The sequence below is a fragment of the Nycticebus coucang genome, chromosome Y (genome assembly GCF_027406575.1).
Source record: "Nycticebus coucang isolate mNycCou1 chromosome Y, mNycCou1.pri, whole genome shotgun sequence".
Classification (NCBI taxonomy): domain Eukaryota; kingdom Metazoa; phylum Chordata; class Mammalia; order Primates; family Lorisidae; genus Nycticebus; species Nycticebus coucang.
Genome location: NC_069805.1, coordinates 31,043,607 through 31,053,178, shown reverse-complemented (window position 1 = coordinate 31,053,178; position 9,572 = coordinate 31,043,607).

Sequence of the window (9,572 nt, the reverse complement as noted above, 5' to 3'; positions counted from 1 at the left end):
CTCCAAGATGATATGTAGGAGGCCTTGTCCTGTTACTTGTCTGATGCTCCTGCCTATGTTTGAGGAGAAATTGAATTGTATGAGTGGCGGCATGTTGGGACTTAACTGCTTCAAGTTTTCTAGGGCCCAGCTATCTGAAGGTGGACAGTACAACCACTGTCTGGCTGCAAGTGCTGACCCTGAATTTCAAAAGGTTTTTGCCTTTAAGGGCTGGCAGACCTGGATGGTGGGGATGGGGTGGCGGGGAGTACATACTTTCCAGTGACAGCTGGGTGCCCATAAACTTGAAGCAGTAGAGCCTGGCACTCCCAACATGCCAACACTCATACAATTCAATTCTTCCCTGTCCACATTCATAGGCATGAGCGTCACACAAATATCACAGGACAAGGCCACCCACATATAATCTCGGAGAGGCAGACAATGGCCCCATGAGGCCACCAGGGAGGTGGGGCGAGGAGGCAGCAGACAACGGGCCTGTGTGTCCTGCCTGCTCTTAGAGCTTTGCCTTCCTGGAGGGAAGTAGCTCACGTCTGGCTCTGCCATGCTAACAGTCTTTTGCCACCAAGCTCTTAGGGGCCAAACTGCCAGAGAGAACCGGAGATGAGACATTGATTGAGAAATGGCAGGAGGAAAATGGCAAAGGCAGCACATACTGTGGTCTCCAAGATAAAGCTGAACTTCAAGATCATTTTCAAACAATGAAATCCTACAAGGGATGAGGGAGTATTACCCTCCACTTATGAGACCTCACTGGGGGCTACCTCACCCACACTCTAAGTTACAAAATCTACCTTCCTGAGCCGTACTTTCAGGCTGTATCTTAGTGATTTCCCCTCCGAGAGCCCTGTCCGGTCATTTCCCCTTTCCTGCTTTATACTACAACCAGATGCTTAGGCCCAGGAGCCCCACTGTCATGCCCATCCTCTTTGGGAGAAGAGTGAATATGAGTGTCATGCCAACTTTTCTGAAGATTGTTCTACGATTGGGATTTTGCCCATCACCTGTTAAGAAGACCAACATTTGGAGTCACATACTAATTTAGAGTATAGTTTGTTAACACTATTTTCATGGTTTTAAGGTGTTTACTATATTTCTTTGAAAGCTGAGGATGCTGAGTGATCTTAAGTGAAATGTTAATACCTTTTGTTTGATGTATTAGAATTTAGGGTTATAAAAATCAGAATAGCTGTTCTTAAAACAACAAGAAAAATACCTGTGTTTCTGTCGCCACTTCCAACATACGAATGTTTCCATAGATTGTTTGCTTTATAGCCATCCTGTTTGTGACAGAAGCCCTACTTCCAATTTATCTGTTTCTTATAGAGTGGTTTTGCATATTCCAGTTACCTAGATGCTCTTTGGAGATTTTTGATACCATTTAAGGAAGATGGCTAGATATCTGCTTTTGGAATCAGAAAAAAACAGGAATATTTATTATATTTGTGTATCTGTATGTATTTTTATACTATCTTTGACACCTTACACATTGTTTTCACAATTTACATTGCCATCACCCTGAAGAAATAAAAGCACTTCCAAAAGGCAGGTTTTTAAAAACAAAATTCTGAGAACAAATTTTAACTTTGTAAGATAGTCAGAAATTGAACCCTCAGTAATAACCATCATTGGGAATATTGATATATTGTTTGACAATGTTGCTTCTTCATTTGCATGGAAGTTGACGGTCAGGTACATAAAGTTAATTTTTACTGTTCAGAATAAGTTATGTGAAAAGATGTCATTTTATTTTCAAATGTATGTATTGTAACCCTCAGTTTCAAGCTGTATAAAAAATTAAATTGGATTGTATTACTGAAAAGTGAATTTTGTAATTCTCCTATGTCAAATTATACCTAATTTGGAAAGAGGGAAGTGGCAACCACTAAAAGATGGGTTCTCTTCTCTAAATGGAGGAAAAGTCTCAGCAGAGCAATAGGATAAAGTGTTATGTTAAGTATAAATATTTAAAAAATGAAAATAAAAATAAAAAAAGGAAAAGATGAATACTTAGATGTTCAGGGGATCCCAGGGCCACCCTCACTTCATACCAGCTGTCTATTAATTTAGGGGCTCCCACAACCACCTTTTTGGTCGAAAAGACCAAATGACTCACAGAACTCCGGAAAGTGTTACATTAGTGAGTATAGTTTCTTAGAGTGAAAGGATGCATATTAGAACTGCGGAAGTAAGAGACACCTAGAGCAGAATCTGGAGCAGGTCCAGATGTGCAGTCTCATGTCCTGGGAACACGTTCCCCTCCTAGTATCAACAAGGTGAGGCAGTACACACAGAGTCCCGCCAACCCAGGAAGCTCAGTCGATCCCCAAGTGTTCAGGCTTTTTTGTGAACTTGATCACATTGTGTGTGTGTGTAGCTGACCATTAGCCTTCAGCCCCTCAGGAGGTCAGAAGTCATATGGCATGTCCCAAAGCCCCCAACATACATCACCTTCTTAGACTGTCTCATGGCTAAAGCCCCCAGGCAGATAACGATGTTGTGATGAGGCAGGACACTCCAGGGACCTTGAGATTTCCTCCCATTAGCTGAAGCCAGAGACCAGACCTCTCTCCAGGTGAAGAGAATTTTTTGCCCCACACTGCCCCGCCTGTATCGGGGAAGACATGTTCACCCTGAGCTTGCTTGCCCTGTGTACCTACCATGACGCTATCCATAAACATCCTGGTTTTCCTCTCCTTCTGGGCACGTAGTGGGGTTATGCTTCCTTCCTTTAGCCCTTTGAAGACAGATGTGCCCTAATGACTTGCCTTAGTAGGGGAAATGTAAGAGGAAATAATGAGAAGGCAGAAACTTCAGAATCAACATAGGTTCACCATGTTCCCTTCCCTGATCTCAGGAGCCTGTGGAAACAGGTTGGGATGAAGGGCCCATGAGTCTGGGACCCTGAGAAACTAGGAAGAAGTACCCCTCACCAACCCTTGATACACTGTCCACATCAGTCAGTGGTAACCGTTTGTTGTGTTAACCACCTAAGATTTGGGGATTTTTATGGTAGCACAGCATATCCTGGTAGCTGGATATTACACTGTGGTGGATCGTGGGAAAGTTATTTATCTTCTTATAAAATTCCTTGGGCCTCAGGTTTCTTCTTATAAAACGCAGACAGTAGTACTTGCCTTTTGAGGCTACGGCAAGAATAAATGTTACACATTATAGTAGTTTGCTAGAGAAGTCATAAGAAAGTACTACGGACCTGGTGGCATGAACAAATATTTTCCTAGAGTTCTGGAGGCTGGAAGTTCAAGATCATGACCGCAGGATTGGCTTCCTCCGAAGCCCTCTCCCTGCCTTATACATGGCTGTCTTCTTCATCCCTCTTCACATAATCATTCCTTTGTGTGTGTCTGTGTGTTCATGTCCTAATCTCCACCGTATTTAAGGACAACCGTCACGTTGGATTAGAGTTCACCCTAATGACCTCATTGTAACTTCAATACCTCCTTAAAGGTCCTTTGTCTACGTACAGTCACAGTTTGACATACTGAGGGTTAGCACGTCAACATATGCTCTTCAGGGGGGCACAATACAGTCCACGTTACAGGTGGAAAACAGTTACAGTAGAACAGTACATGGCACAGTAAATGTTCAAGTCGGTTAGTGACTATTGTGGTTGATACCCTAATCTTTGTTCATACTGTTGAGAAAATATGGAGAAGACTTACTTTTTATGGAAGAAAGTTGCTAAACTGTGTTTGATATTATCACTAGTTAATGAATATATAATACACGAACAGTCATGTAAGCTTAGGCACAAAACATTTTAAAAATACAAACAAGCCACTCTGAAATTGCTATATGCCATACAAGCTGAAATATGATATTCTGGAAAAAATAAAACTAGAGACAGTGAAAAGATTAGTAGTTGCCAGGGGTTGTGGGGAAGGTTGGGAAGAACAGACAGAGCACAAAGAATATTTAGAGCAGTGAAACTACTCGGTATGATACTATAGTGGTGGATACACGACATGTGTCCAAACTCAGAGAATGTACAATATCAAGTTGTTGCCTTGATGTAAGCTATGACTTTGGATAATAAGGGCATATCAATGTACGTTATTCAATTGTTCCAGATGTGCCTTTCCAGTGGGGGATGTTGGTAGTCTGAAGGCTCTGAGCGAGTGGGGACAGGCGCCATATGGAACTCCCTGTTCAATTTTGCTGAGCACCTGACTTTGCCCAGGAAATAGTCCATTAAAATTTAATTAGTATGTTATTAGTAACATACCAAACAGTTACTAATAATTGTAAGGAGAGAAGAATAGTTTGAAGATCGTCTTGGTTACATATTGCGATGATGTTTCGGGGTCTTTGTGGATGTATTTTTGTGTGTGTTCTGTGTGAATCTGAAATTGGGAAAAATATGTAAGTTAACAAAAGTAACGGATGACTGGCTCTTCTGGGAAGCAATAATCAAAGACATAGGTGGGTGGTCCCCATCCTGTACTTCCGCCTGATGCTCAGGAAAGGTTGGTGAAACCTTCACTGCTTGTTGTTAATCTCTGCCCGGTAACATCTCTAAGAGGTGAACCATGCCAGAAGGGCCTGACTCTTGGAAGGAAGCACCGCACCTTGACTAGTAACACCTGGCTGGATCAAGAACTCCAAACACAACGGTGCCTCTGAAAAACAAAGACTTAGGAAAGACCCTCTGTATGTGTGAACAGGTGTTCAGGCGACCATGGGAAGGGTCACTGGAGGAAGCCCCCACCTGGGCCAGAACTAACAGGGAAGGACTTCCTTAGAAGCCACCAGAGACCATAGGCACGGCACAGTGAGGCCTTTTGAGTCAGGACAGAAGCCCACTGGCCCTTTCCCCCTTCCAGTAATTGCAATATTTTCTAAAACATGGCCATGCGTTGGGCTTCCACTGGGGAATCTGGTGTCACAGTCAAACACTGCACCTCAGATGTCGTTTAGGCTTTTACCCATAGTTTCCATGTGTACAAAATGGAGGCAACAGCATCTGTCCTTCAGGATCCGTGTACGGATTGCCTGGCATAATGAGGGTGCTTAGCTGATGAATGGATTAAAGTATGTCCTCAAGCAGTGACCCCCATAGGCTGAACTGAAGGGATTTCTGGGTGAGGATGTGTTGAGGATAAAGGGGGGCAAAGAAAGGAAGGATGGACATGCCTTCCATGCAGGAAACAGGGCCTTTTGGACCTCCTGGTTCTCTGTACAAACACCTGTACGTGTTTCAAATAGCACAAGATAAATATATAAATATTCCCAAGGGTGAAAAATAGGCTCTTCAGGTACCAAACAAAGAAGGAATTGAAGGAGCTATGATGGTCCTCTGGTGTGGCAGGCTAAGGGTGTGTTATCCTGGGAGAGCCCCCAATGGCTAAGATCATTCAGAGATGAAAGAGGAAACCTGGGGCCTATGAGGATTTAGTAAATAACTCTTCTTCTTTTATCTACAGTGAATCTTAAAAAAAAAAAAAGAGCAACATTGCCTAACTCCCACTAAGGCCTTTGAGCATCCCTAAGTAATCTGGGCAGCTGCTGATTTCTATGTTTTCACCAGCAAACTTCAGCCCAGGACTTACTTGATTAACACTAGAATGGGATGCAAAACCCCTCATGTCCCTCTCTGCAATTTCAAATTCTCATGAAATAATCATTCAAGTGTGAGAATCCGTATGCCTATGGTCACTCATAGCAACATTGTTGAGAATGGTGAAAAACGGGAAACACCAACACGTCCGCTAATGGGAAACTGGTTAAATGCATCCTATTGTGCTGTTATTAAGGTATTGCCTGTCAGCTCCAAATTCATGCTTCATTGCCTGCTCTATGACAATGGACCTGGACCTATGAAACCGTTTTCCTTTGCCAGAAGCAGGGAGGTCCAGCACTGTCAGCAGAGGGGACTATTCTCCTCCCATTCCAGGGGTGGCTTGCTCACCAAGCTCCTGGAGAGCTCACTGCTTACTCCAGTGCCTGGCCCCAAGCGGTTTTTCTTTCTGCTGCCTGAGGGGCTTCTGCTGTTTCCACCTCTCAACCCTGACCACATTCGGGTAGCCAGGAGCCCCAGATTGCGTGGGCCTGTGTTGCAAGGAATCTCTGCCCTTCTTTGGTGGTCAGGCTAGCCTTTTCTAATCATGTGCCAGGATCTCAGGCTGAACGGAATCTGAATGTCCAGGCTGTCAGATAAAGATAAACTGCTTCAGCCGCTAAGGACAATCAGGATTCATCAGATGATACTGACAAATCCAACTGCTGACTTTCTATTTTTACTTTAGCTCCAATTTTACTGTGTTCAGAAATCTCCTAGGAATCTCATAAAAGGTACATTCTGGTTCAGTAGCTCTGAGCTGGGGCTGAAATTCTGCATTTCTATAAAGTTCTGAGGTGATGTGGAAGCTGCTGGTCCACATACCATCCTTAGAGAAGTGAGGAGTTAGCTTAGCTTTGAGCTCATTTCTGTAATATAATCTTTTCTTTCCTTTTTTTTCTAACAGAACCTGCTGCTGAAAGCCACCACCTGAGTGCAGAATTCCATCAGGAACAGATGAATGCCAAGTTCCCTTTGTTAGTATATGAGGAAAGAAATCAGAACGCTCTGGATTAACAACCATCCCCAGCTGATGATGACCTTTGCCACTAAGTACACTAAAACAAGAGAAAATTATTTTCAACATCATATACCTAAGCCCTCTTTCCCCTTAACCCACACATGTTCTTCTGAACCACAGATCAGCAGTCATTGAAGTGTATCTGTGAAAATGCTCCCATCAGTTTGGGTTTTATCAAAGTATGATCCAGTTTGTTTCTCTGTAAAAGGCAGAGGGGTCAGAAATATTGTCCCATTGGTGTCATATTGACATGAGGTGCAAATGAACGGAATCACTGTTCCTCTGACATGGAATTTGCCTTATTATCTCCCAAAGCCTAGACTCACAATTGATAATACAAATAATTAAAATGTTCACATTCAGATGCAACGCCTTTATCTTTCAATTTTGTATTTGATCCTTAGGAAACAACCAGTAAGTAGCAAATTATCTTCCTCAGTTCTTTTATTTTTAGTATGTTTTTTATATTTTTTTAAAATACTATGAGGTTACATTGTTCCCATTTCAGGGTAAATTTCCTGAAGAACTTTGTTGAAGAGCCCCTCAAAGGGTGTGTTATACACCCTGACAATGTGCACATTAAGTGAGATCCTGCCTCACGCTCTCCCTCTTTCTGCCAAATGCCCACACCTTGCTTCCCTCTACTTCTGAACTGGACTATATTAGTCTTTTTTTAAACTCTACATCATTCACATTTACCTGGATGAAGTTGAAATACATTCTTCTTAGTAAAGTGTTGCAAGAATGGAAAAATAAATATCCAATGTACACCATACATTGCATCCTAGTGTGCCAGTTATTAAGGTCATAAGAAATCAATATATAAACAATTACATGCTCATAAGAACCATTTCTGATATGTAATCTAATCATAAGACTAGTCAGTCCCATGTCAACATTAATCCAACCTTAGCATAAACATAGTAAAGCATTCACCACACAATATGACATTGGGAGGTTCTAAGTACATCACCTTGCCCCACTACAGCCTCAGTACGTGAGCAGGCCCTCATGCAATATCTTTTAGTGATATGGACCAAGACACAGCTCCCCTTCAGGGCTGTTCTGACTACAAGCACTTTTCATGTGTATGCACACGATGTCTGCCTCCTGCTTGCACAAGTCTTTAAAATGGGAGACTCTGTCCTACTCACATGGCAGGCTTCAGCTCAGTGCCTGACAGGAATGCATAGTGGTAAAGACTGTGGAATCCAGCAGCACCTGTGGCTCAAAGGAGTAGGGCACCGGTCCCGTATGCCAGATGTGGTGGGTTTAAACACAGCCCCGGCCACAAACTGCAAAAAAAAGAGAATGTGGACTCCATCCAGACTCCCCACCTTCATAGGCCCAGCTCTCACTCTTACTGAGGCATTCATCTTACTGAAACATGGGACTGTAAAGGCATCTATACTTCAGTGGATTGTTATAAAGATTAAATGACCAGATAGAAAATGCTGGCAACTAAGATGTGCTGTATAAGACTCAGACATGATTATCAGCAGATATGTAAAATAATTAGTCTTTCAGAAACAAGAAGAGGATCACATTCATCAGATTATATAATATTCATTTCTCAGATTATCTTGTGTTTATGGATTTATTGTATTTTCATTATTTACACACACCAATCGATGCGTCATGCATGTAAAAAATTCATTCATCAGAACAAGGATTCATCGTTCCAGGATTGGTCACTTTCCAAGCACTGAAGATGAATCTGGAAAGAAGAGAAAGAAGGTATCCACAAATGAATTTGGTATGACTTCTAGCCTGAAGGAGGAGAAATAAGGACAAAGAATTCTATTGCAGTACAGAAGAGGCAAACCAAAACATGTGCATGCTAATCATCACCTGTGAGGGCTTCTGTTTGTCACCTGCCCAGCATCTACTCCTATCAGCTGGTATTGGAAGCCTTATTTCATCAGGGAACGTCCACTATGCTCAGTCCCAACGCTTCACTGGGGCTGACCTCAATTAGATTCATCTGGGCTGGTGACTGGACCTGGCTGATCTGAGAATTCAATCCCTCCACAACAGCATCTGGTTCAAGAGCATACATGTGCCCAAGACAGGGCAAAGTTTCAATTTGGAGACTTCTATGCACATGTTGAAAATAAAATCCTTCCATTACTTGATGACATTACAACTGTACGGCTTTAAATATGCAGTGGAGCCATCCCTGGAGGGAAACTGGCCAAAGAGAAGTCAATACAACAGAACATAAATCAAAGAGATTGGGGTGGAGGAGAGAATAGAGATTGGGTTCTTACATGGTTTACCTTGATCTAGCTATGCCTGATTGACCTGCCTGATCTAGCTATGCCTGATTGACCTGTTTCCCCTGAGCCACTGAAGTACTTTGTTTTACTTATTCCAAATGGGTTTCTGCTGTTCTAAACTTGAAGAATGCAAATAAATAAAAAATGAAAAAGTTCTAAATCGCAAACTATTTTATTCAGCCTTGATTAACATAACTCAAAAGTGCTTAAAAACAAAACAAAGCAAAACCCCAAACCACAACACCATCCATCAGTATCGTATTTCAACACGACAGTACAAACAAAACCAGTAGAATAAGCTCTCAAGGGCAAAAGCTTTAACGACTTAAGCAACAAAAATGGAGTATAGAATTATAACTCATAACATAAGCTAAAAATCTTTGAGTCCATAGATATTTACTACATAGATAAATTAATAAGTGGGGGAGAAGGGAGAAATCTTTCATTTTCAACAAATGGTGTAGATATTGTACCCTAATACTCGGGACCACAACGCCCCATTTCATATATGTGGGCTTGACATACTGACTTCCTTCCAATGAGCACATGATGGAAGAGGGAACAAAGAATAGCTTGACATTGGAGAAATCACACAAACACTATGGCAGCCAGATGAGCAAGGTCCATGTCAAGAGTCATAGATCATGTTGACAGTATGTATCCTGATACAATGTGACGAAAGTGGCACTTTCTA